This window comes from Procambarus clarkii, chromosome 1, assembly GCF_040958095.1.
Source record: "Procambarus clarkii isolate CNS0578487 chromosome 1, FALCON_Pclarkii_2.0, whole genome shotgun sequence".
NCBI classification, from domain to species: Eukaryota; Metazoa; Arthropoda; class Malacostraca; order Decapoda; family Cambaridae; genus Procambarus; species Procambarus clarkii.
This window is the reverse complement of record NC_091150.1, coordinates 9441832-9453761: the sequence shown is the minus strand read 5'-3', so window position 1 is coordinate 9453761 and position 11930 is coordinate 9441832.

The window sequence follows — 11930 nt, the reverse complement described above, 5'->3', positions numbered from 1 at the left end:
ACACAGTCACATCAGGAGGAAGACAACAGTGAAGGAACAGGTGATGAAACTTAGGGTGGGCGAGGACAGGTACACAGAGAATGACAAAGAGGTGTGTGAAGAACTCAACAAAATGTTCCAGGAGGTCTTTACAATAGAACAGGGAGATGTCGCGGCGCGAGAAGAGGTGGCAGCAAACCAGGTGACCTTGGATAGGTTCGAAATTACAAGAGATGAGGTCAAGAAGCACCTATTGGAGCTGGATGTGAGAAAAGCTGTTTGGCCGGACGGAATCTCACCATGGATATTGAAACAGTGTGCAGGAGCATTTTGCTTGCCACTCTCCATAGTGTATAGTAGGTCACTGGAAACGGGAGACCTACCAGAAACATGGAAGACTGCTAATGTAGTACCAATACACAAAAAGGGTGACAGACAAGAGGCACTGAACTACAGGCCAGTGTCCTTAACTTGTATACCATGCAAGGTGATGGAGAAGATTGTGAGAAAAAACCTAGTAACACATCTGGAGAGAAGAGACTTCGTGACAACCCATCAACATGGGTTCAGGGAGGGTAAATCTTGCCTTACAGGATTTATAGAATTCTACGATCAGGTGACAAAGATTAAACAAGAAAGAGAAGGGTGGGCGGACTGCTTTTTTTTTGGACTGTCGGAAAGCCTTTGACACAGTACCCCATAAAAGGTTGATGCATAAGCTAGAGAAACAGGCAGGAGTAACTGGTAGGGCGCTCCAGTGGATAAGGGAGTACCTAAACAATAGGAAGCAGAGAGTTACAGTGAGGAGTGAGACCTCAGACTGGCGTGAAGTCACAAGTGGAGTCCCACAGGGCTCTGTAATTGGACCTATCCTGTTTCTGATATACGTAAATGATCTCCCAGAGGGTATAGACTCATTCCTCTCAATGTTTGCTGACGACGCCAAAATTATGAGAAGGATTAAGACAGAGGAGGACAGCTTGGGGCTTCAAGAAGACCTGGACAAGCTGCAGGAATGGTCGAACAAATGGCTGTTAGAGTTGAATCCAAGCAAATGTAATGTAATGAAGATAGGGGTAGGAAGCAGGAGACCAGATACAAGGTATCACTTGGGAGATGAAATACTTCAAGAGTCCGAGAGAGAGAAAGACCTGGGGGTTGATATCACGCCAGACCTGTCCCCTGATGCTCATATCAAGAGGATAACAGCAGCAGCATATGCCAGGTTGGCTAACATAAGAACGGCCTTTAGAAACTTGTGTAAGGAATCTTTCAGAACATTATATACCACATATGTCAGACCAATCCTGGAGTTTGCGGCACCAGCATGGAGTCCATATCTAGTCAAGCATAAGACTAAAATGGAAAAGGTTCAAAGGTTTGCCACCAGACTAGCACCCGAGCTGAGAGGTATGAGCTACGAGGAGAGACTACGGAAATTAAACCACACTTCGTTGGAAGACAGAAGAGTTAGGGGGGACATGATCACCACATTCAAGATCCTCAAGGGAATTGACAGGGTTGATAAAGACAGGCTGTTTAACACAAGGGGCACACGCACTAGGGGACACAGGTGGAAACTGAGTGCCCAAATGTGCCACAGAGATATTAGAAAGAACTTTTTTAGTGTCAGTGTGGTTGACAAATGGAATGCATTAGGGGGTGATGTGGTGGAGGCTGACTCCATACACAGTTTCAAATGTAGATATGACAGAGCCCAATAGGCTCAGGAATCTGTACACCTGTTGATTGACGGTTGAGAGGCGGGACCAAAGAGCCAGAGCTCAACCCCCGCAAACACAACTAGGTGAGTACAACTAGGTGAGTACACACACACACACACACACACACACACACCCACACACACACACACACACACCATCACACACACACACACACACACACACACACACACACACACACACACACACACACACACACACACACACACACACACACACACACACTCACACACTCACACACACACACACTCTAACACACACACACACACACGCACACACACACACACACACACACACACACACACACACACACACACACACACACACACACACACACACACACACACACACACACATACACACACACACACACACACACACACACACACACACACACACACACACACACACACACACACACAAGCCTTTGATACAGTACCGCACATGAGACTGCAGTTCAAGCTCGAGAGGCAGGCGGGGGTGGGGGGAAAGGTCCTTGCATGGAAAAGGAACTACCTAACAGGAAGGAGCCAAAGAGTTACGGTAAGGGGCGAGAAGTCGGACTGGCGAACAGTAACAAGTGGAGTACCACAAGGATCGGTGCTGGGACCAATTCTATTTCTTGTATATGTTAACGACATGTTTACCGGCGTAGAGTCCTATATGTCGATGTTTGCGGATGACGCAAAGTTGATGTGAAGAGTTGTGACAGATGAGGGTTGCAGGATCCTCCAAGAGGACCTGAATAGGTTGCAGAGATGGTCAGAGAAATGGCTACTGGAATTCAACACGAGCAAATGTAAAGTTATGGAAATGGGACTAGGAGATAGGAGACCAAAGGGACAGTACACAATGAAGGGGAACAGTCTACCTGTGACGACGAGTGAAAGAGACCTGGGTGTGGAGGTAACACCTAATCTATCTCCTGAGGCACATATAAATAGGATAACGACAGCAGCATACTCTACACTGGTAAAAGTTAGAACATCATTCAGAAACCTAAGTAAGGAGGCATTTAGGGCGCTTTACACTGCCTACGTGAGGCCAGTCTTAGAGTATGCCGCCTTATCATGGAGTCCCCATCTGAAGAAGCATATAATGAAACTGGAAAAGGTTCAGATTTTTGCAACGAGACTCGTCCCAGAGCTACGAGGGATGGGGTATGAGGAGCGCCTGAGGGAACTGTGCCTTACGACACTAGAAAGAAGAAGGGAGAGGGGGGACATGATAGGAACGTATAAAATACTCAGAGGGATTGACGGAGTGGACATAGACGAAATGTTCACACGGAATAGTAACAGAACGAGGGGACATGGATGGAAGCTTGAAACTCAGATGAGTCACAGAGATGTTAGGAAGTTTTCTTTTAGCGTGAGAGTAGTGGGAAAATGGAATGCACTTCAGGAACATGTTGTGGAAGCAAATACTTTTCATAATTTTAAAACCAGGCATGATAGGGAAATGGGACAGGAGTCATTGCTGTAAACAACCGATGCTCGAAAGGCGGGATCCAAGAGTCAATGCTCGATCCTGCAGACACAACTAGGTGAGTACAACTAGGTGAGTACACACGCACACCTGCCTCACAGGGTAAATTAAATTCTACTATCAGGCAACAAAAATAAGGCAAGAAAGAAAAGAGTGGGCAGACTGCATGTTTTTTGATTGCCAGAGAGCCTTTGATCCAGTACCAAACAAGAGGTTAGTGAAAAAGCTGGAGATGCAGTCTGGAGTGAAAGGGAAGGTACTTATATAGGCTCAGGAACCGGTACAGCTGTTGATTGACAGTTGAGAGGCGGGACCAAAGAGCCAGAGCTCAACCCCCGCAAGCACAACTAGGTGAGTACAACTAGGTGAGTACACACACACAAACACACCCACACACACACACACACACACACACACACACACACACACACACACACACACACACACACACACACACACACACACACACACACACACACACACACACACACACACACACACACACACACACACACACACACACACACACACACACACACACACACACACGCACACCTGCCTCACAGGGTTAATTGAATTCTACGATCAGGCAACAAAAATAAGGCAAAACAAAAAAAAGGGTGGGCAGACTGCATATTTTTGGATTGCCAGAAAGCCTTTGATCCAGTACCAAACAAGAGGCTAGTGAAAAAGCTGGAGATGCAGTCTGGAGTGAAAGGGAAGGTACCTCATTTGATAAAGGAGTACCTAAGCAACAGAAGACAACGAGTCACTGTGAGGGGTGAGTTCTCGAATTGGCGAGACGTCACAAGTGGAGTCCCGCAGGGGTCAGTCCTTGGACCTATTCTTTTTCTGATATAGGTAAATGGCCTCCCAGAGGAAATAGACTCGTCTCTCTCAATGTTTGCCGATGATGCAAAAATTATGAGGAGGATTGAAACAGAGGATGATATTAGGAGGCTACAAGATGACCTAGACAGACTGAATGAATAGTTCAACAAATGACTGATTAAGTTCAAACCGAGTAAAGGCAAAGTAATGAAACTAGGCAGTGGAAAAAGGAAGCCAGACACAGGATACAGTATAGAGATGAAGTACTTCATGAAATGGAAAGAGAGAAAGATCTAGGAGTTGATATCACACCAAACCTCTCTCCTGACGTCCACATAAAAAGTATAACGTCTGCGGCATATGTGAGGCTGGCTAACATCAGATCTGCCTTCAGGAACCTGTGTAAGGTATCATTCAGAATCTTGTATATCACATATGTAATACCAATCCTGGAGTATGCAGCCCCAGCATGGAGCCCGTACCTTGGCAAGCACAAGACGAAGCTGTAAAAAGTGCAGAGGTCTTAGTCCAAGAACTAAGAGGTGTGAGTTACGAAGAAAAGCTGCGGGAAATGCACCTTACGACACTAGGAACCAGAAGAGTAAGGGGGAGACATGATCACTACCTACAAAATCCTCAGGGGAATTGACAGGGTAGACAAGGATAAACTATTCAACACTGGTGGTGTGCGAACAAGGGGACGCGGGTGGAAACTGAGTACCCACATGAGCCAAAGGGACGTTAGAAAGAAATTGTTCAGTGTCAGAGTAGTTAACAGGTTAACTGCATTCCACCATCCCGGATGCTGCCGGGATGGTGGAATGCATTAGGCAGTGAAGTGGTAGAGGCTGACTCCATACACAGTTTCAAATATAGATATGATAGAGCCCAGTAGGCTCAGGAAAATGTACATCAGTTGATTGACAGTTGAGAGGCGGAACAAAAGAGCCAGAGATCAACCCCCACAAGCACAATTAGGTGAGTACACTCACCTAATTGTGTGTGATGGTGACACTCAAAAAACCCTCCCTCCCTCCTCCTCCCTTAGGCTCACACACACACACACACAAACATCCCCCCCCCCTTCACTAGGGTCACAGGCACACCTATAGGCCACGCACTATCTTTAGCAGACCGGACCCTTCACCAGCCTTCTTATAGATCCTTCAACTCTCATCATTCATATCTTCACCATCACACGTGTTGGTCTCAAACTGAAGCACCTTGCTCGAATGATCATTATATTCCAGCTAGTTTCTCGACATGTCATCACCAGTTACCCAATCAACGACCATCTCACATGTCTAACTCATTAGGAGAAGGCCGCTAATTATTATGAGAAAAGTCAGCTAGGCTGGCTTACTCAGGCGCCGTGGTTCCTCACCAACCTGCCACAAAAACTTCTTTAGCTCCTCAATCTGCTGAAGAATTTCACTCAACCTTGTGTATGATGCTATCCAGTGCCAGGCGGAGTCGTCATCTTGGGAGTGGAGGAGCGCTGAGTCTAGCTGGGGCCGTTGTGGGATTAACCCCATCAAGGAGGCTAGGGTACGTGCTAGGTGCAGCAGTCCTGTCTGCTGGCTCTGCCAGTCTGCTGCTTGGTCCTGGAGCATACTCAGCTCCATCTTGGTCATCTCCACCCGCCCCCATTCACGGTAAGTAGTTGAGGCTATCACCACCATCAACAAGGACACCCAAACCCTCCATCCACCGACTGCACTCATGATTAATAAAGTCGAAGGGCCGCGAAATCAACGAAATATACTCTTGATATTCACAAGACCAGAACAAATGTTTTGGTTAATTCTTTTCAGTTTTGAAGGTAAGGAGGTCAAAATAATATCTCAGATCAAGTGGTAATTTAGTGAGGGTGGAACTGTCAATGGCAGTTGAGTGGAGAAGGTAGTGTTGGCAGTGACTAATGGTGAAATAAGGGTGGCAACAGTGACTGGAGGCGAAGCAAGAACAGTGACACTGACACAACCCTTCCTTCACAACCACACACTGTCAACTGGTGACATAAGAGGAAATATTGCTTCACCAACTAGTGACGCAATGCTGGTTTTCAGGGATAAAATTATCCGCACAGAAATCTAAGGCAGAGAAACTAGGTGACAACACTCCGGAAGGTGAAAATGAGGATACTGCGGGGATAGTGAAGATGAGGATGCTGCAGGGATGGTGAAGATTAGGATGCTCCGGGGATGGTGAAGATCAGGATGCTGTGGGGATGGCGACGATTAGGATGCAGTGGTATTGGTGAAGATAAGAATGCTGCAGGGGAAGGTGAAGTTAAGGATGCTGTGGGGGGATGGTGAAGATGAGGATGCTGCAAGGATGGTGAAAATGGGGATGGAGAAGATTAGGATTCAGAGGGATGGTGAAGATTAAAATTCAGGGGGACTGTGAAGATGAGGATGCTGTGGAAATGGTGAAGATGCTGCTGCAGGGATGGTCAAGATGAGGATGCTGTGGGGATTGTGAAAATGACGATACTGTGTGGGTGATGGAGAAGAGGATGCTACAGGTACTGCTGAAGATGAGGATGCTGCGGGAGATGGCGAAAATGAGGATTCTGCGGGGATGGTGAAGATGAGGATGCTACAGGTGATAGTAAAGATAAGGATGCTGCTGGGGATGATGAAGATGAGGATGCTGCGGGGATGGTGAAGATGCGGATGCAGCGAGGATAGTGAAAAAGAGGATGTTGCGGGGATCGTGAAGATGAGGATGCTGCGGGGATGGTGAAGATAACGATAATGTTGGGATGGTGAAGATGAGGATGCTGCGAAGATGGTTAAGATGAGGATGCTGCAGGAATGGTGATTATTAAGAAGCTGCGGGGATGTTGAAGACGAGGATGTTGGTGGGGGATGGTGAAGATAAGGATGCTGCGAGGAGGATGAAGATGGGATTGTTGCGGGGATGGTGAATATGAGGATGCTGCGAGGATGGTGAGGATGATGATGTTTCGGAGGTGGTGAATGTTAGGTTGCTGCCGGGATGGTGAAGATGAAGATGCTGTAAGGATGGTGAAGATGGGGATGCTGCAGGGGATGATGAAGAATATAATTCAGGAGGGATGGTTATGATGAGGATGATGAGGGGATGGTGAAGATTAAGATGCTTCAAGGATGGTCAAGATGAGGATGCTTCAGGGAATGGTGAAGATAAGCTTGTTGCAGGGGATGGTGAAGATGAGGATCAGTGGGGGATGGTGAAGATTAGGATGATGCGGGGATTGTGAAGATGAGGATGGTGTTGGGATGGTGAAGATGAGGATGTTGAAGATACGGATGCTACAGGGGATGGTGAAGATGAGGTCTCTGTGGGGATAGTGAAGATGACGATGCTGTGGGGATCATGAAGATGAGGATGGTGAAGATGAGGATGCATCAGGGGATGGTGATGATGAGGATGTTGCAAGGGATAGTGAAGATGACGATGCCGCGGAGATTGTGAAGATGAGGATTCTGCAGGTGATGGTGAAGATGAGGATGCTACATGGATGGTGAAGATGAAGATGCTGCAGATATGGTGAAGCTGAAGATGCTGCGGGGATGGTGAAGATGAGGATGGTGGAGTTGATGAAGATGAGGATGGTGTAAGGATGGTCAAGATGAGGATACTGTTGGGATTGGGAAAATGAGGATTCTGCGAAAATAGTGAATATGAGGATGCTGCGGGTATGGTAAAGATGAGGATGCTGTGAGGATGTTGAAGATGATGATGCTATGAAGATGGTGAAGATGAGGATGCAGCGGTAATGGTGAAGGTAAGAATACCTGCAGGGGATGGTGAAGATGAGGTTTCTGCGGAGATGGTGAAGATAAGGATGCTGTGGGGATGATAAAAATGAGGATGCTACATTGGATAGTGAAGATAAGGATGCTGCGGGGGATGATGAAGATGAGGAAGCTGAGGGGATGGTGAAGATGACGATGCTGCGGGGATGGTGAAGATGAGGATGCTACAGTGATGGTGAAGATGAGGATGCTTTGTGGATGACGAAGATGAGTATTCTGCGGGGATGGTGAAGATGAGGATGCGATGGGGATGGTGAAAATGAGGATGCTACATGTAATAGTGAAGATAAGAAGGTTGCGGGGGATAATGAAGATGAGAAACCTGCGAGGATGGTGAAGATGAGGATGCTGCGGGGATGGTGAAGATGCGGAAGGTACAGGGGTTGGTGAAGATGAGGATGGTGAAGATGACGATGCTGCTTGGATGAGGATGCTGAATATGAGGATGCTGCGAAGATGGTGAAGATGAGTATGGTACAGGGAATGAAGTTTTGCCATTGCCGATTTAAGTAATTGGCATATTTTCGGTATAAAAACCGTTATTTTAAAATGAAAGTAGGTGCAAAGAGTCAAAATTTGGCTCAAACTCACATCCAGGAGTAAAGTTTCCCACATATCAAATATTTTGAAAACTGCAGGGGGGTTTGGGCAAAATATGACCCATCCCGTTTATAGTAATTGGCCTGTTTTCGGTATAAAAAGTGGTAATATGAAAATGAAAATAGGTGCAGAGAGTCAGAAATCGGTTAAAAAATCAGGCTCGGGAGTCAACTTTCCCACATTTCAGGTTTTTTTATAACTGCCGGGGGGTTTGGGCAAAATATGACCCATTGCCGTTTTAGGTAATTGGCATATTTTCGGTATAAAAACAATTTCAAAATTAAAATATGTACAGAGAGTCAGAATTCGGCTCAAAAATCACGCTCAGGAGTGAAAATTCCCACATTTCAGATATTTTGAAAACTGCAGGGGGGTATGCACAAAATTTGACCCATCTTCGTTTACAGTAATTGTCATATTTTCGGTATAAAATTCATAATTTGGAAAAGAAAATAAGTGCAGAGAGTCAGAATTTGGCTCAAAAATTAAGTTCAGGAGTCAAATTTCCCACATTTCAGATTTTTTGAAAACTGCATAGGGGTTCGGGCAAAATATGACTCAATGCCTTTTTCATTAATTGGCATAGGTTCGGCATAAAAATCCGTTATATTTAGATGAAAATAGGTGCAAAGAGTCAGAATTCGGCTCAAAAATCTCGTTCAGGAGTCAAATTTCCTACATTTAAGATATTTTTAAAATTGAAGGGGGGTTTGTGCAAAATATGACCTTTCCCCGTTTACAGTAATTGGCATTTTTTCGGTATAAAGATCAAAATATGAAATTGTAAATAGGAGCAGAGAGTCAGAATTTCAGCTCAAAAATCATGCTCAGGAGACGAATTTCCAACATTTCAGATATTTTGAAACTTGCAAGGGGGTTTGGACCAAAATATGACCAATTGCCGTTTACAGTAATTGGCAAATTTTCGGTATAAAAAGTCGTAATTTGCAAATGAAAATCGGTGCAGAGAATCAGAATTCGACTCCAAAATCATGCTCAGGAGTCAAAATTCCCATATTTCAGATATTTTGAAAACTGCAAGGGGGTTTGTGCAAAACATGACCAAATCCACGTACATAGTAATTGACATATTTTCGATATAAAAGTCGTAATTTGAAAATGAAAATAGCTGCAAAGATTCAGAATTCTGCTGAAAAATCAGGCTTAGGTGTCAAATTCCATACATTTCAGATATTTTGAAAACTGCAGGGAGGTTTGGTCCAAATATGACCCATCGCCGTTTACTGAAACTGGCAAATTTTCGGTATAAAAAGTTGTAATTTGTAAATAAAAATAGGTGCAGAGAGTCAGAATTCGGCTAAAAAATCACGCTCAGGAGTCAAATTTCCCACATTTCAGATATTTCGAAAACTGAAGCATGGTTTGGTCAAAATATGACACATCGCCGTTTACAGTAATCGGCATATTTTCGGTATAAAAAGTCGTAGTTTGAAAATGAAAATAGTTGCAGATTCAAAATTCGGCTCAAAAATTACGCTCAGGAGTCAAATTTCCTATATTTCATATATTCTGAAAACTGCAAGGGGGTTTGGGCAAAATATGACCCTTCGCTGTTTTCAGTTATTGGCATATTTTTGGTATAAAAAGTCGTAACTTAAAAAAAATATAGGTGCAGAGAGACAGAATTAGGCTCAAAATTTAGGCTCAGGAGTCAAATTTCCCACATTTCAGTTTACTTGAAAACTGCAGGGGGGTTTGGGCAAAATTTAACATTGCAGTTTTCAGTAATTGGCATATTTTCGGTATAAAAATTCGTAATTTGAAAATGAAAATAAGTGCAGAGAGTCAGATTTCAGCTCAAAAATCATGCTCAGGAGTCACATATCCCACATTTAAAATATTTTGAAAACTGTAGGGGGGGGGGATGTTGGGTAAAATATGACCCTTCCCGTTTTCAGTAATTGGCATATTTTCGGTTATAAACATCGTAATTTGTAAATAAAAATAAGTGCAAAGAGTCGGAATTCGGCTCAAAAATCACGCTCAGGAGTTAAATTTCCAACATTTCAAATATTTTGAAAACTGCAGGGATATTTGGGTAAAATATGACCCATCGCCGTTTTAAGTAATTGACATATTTTTGGAATAAAAAATTCGTAATTTAAAAATGAAAATAGGTGCAGTGAGTCAGAATTTGGCTAAAAAAATAGGTTCAAGAGTCAAATTTCCCACATTTCAGATTTTTTTAAAACTGCAGGGGGGTTTGGGCAAAATTTGACCCAAGGCCGTTTTCAGTAGTTGGCATATTTTCGGTGTAAAAACCATTATTTAAAAATGAAAATAGGTGCAAGAGTCTGAATTAGGCTCAGAAAGCACGCTCATGAGTCAAATTTTCCAAATTTTCTGCAAAGTAATTGCAGAGAGTCAGAATTCGGCTCAAGAATCACCCTCACGGGTCAAATTTCCAACATTCCAGGTATTTAAAAAACTGCAAGGGGGTTTGGGTAAAATAAGACCTACTGTCAATTTCAGCAATTGCCATATTTTCGGTACACAAAGCCGTAATTAGAAAATTAAAATAGATGCAGAGAGTCAGATTTCAGCTAAAAAATCACACTCAGGAGTCAAATTTCCCACATTTCAGATATTTTGAAAACTGCCTGTGGGTGGGGAGCAAAATATGACCCATCTCCGTTTACAGTAATTGGCATATTCTTGGTATAGAAGTCGTAATATGAAAATGAAAATAGGTACAGAGAGTCAGACTTTGCCTGAAAAATCAGTTTCAAGTATCAAATTTCCCACATTTCAAATATTCTGAACACTGCAGGGGGGTTTTGACAAAATATGACCCATCGCTGATTACAGTAATTAGCAAATTTTTGGTATAAAATGTCGTAATATGTAAATGAAAATAGGTGCAAAGAGTCTAAATTCAGCTGAAAAATCACTCTCATGAGTCAAACTTCCCACATTTCAGATATTTTGAAACCTGAAGGGTGGGTTGGGCAAAATTAGACCCATCGCCGTTTAAAGTTATTGGCATATTTTCTGTATAAAAAGTCCTAATTTGAAAATTAAATTAAGTGCAGAGAGTCAGACTTCGGCTCAAGAATCACCCTCAGGAGTCAAATTTCCAACTTTTTAGATATTTCAAAAACTGCAGGGGTGTTGGTGCAAAATATGACTAATTGCCATTTTCAGTAATTGGCATATTTATGGTATAAAAAGCCGTTATATAAAAATTAAAATAGGTGCAGAGAGAGTCAGAATTCGGCTCAAAAATCACGCTCAGGAGTCAAATATCCAACATTTGATATATTTTGAAAACTGCAAATGGGTTTGGGCAAAATATGATACTATCGGCATTTTCAGTAATTGGCCTATTTTCGATACAAAAATTCGTAATTTGAAAATGAAAATAGGTGAAGAGAGTCAGAATTCGGCTCAAAAATCACGCTCAGGAGTCAAATTTCCCACATTTCATATATTTTGAAAACTGTAAGGGCGTTTGGGCAAAATA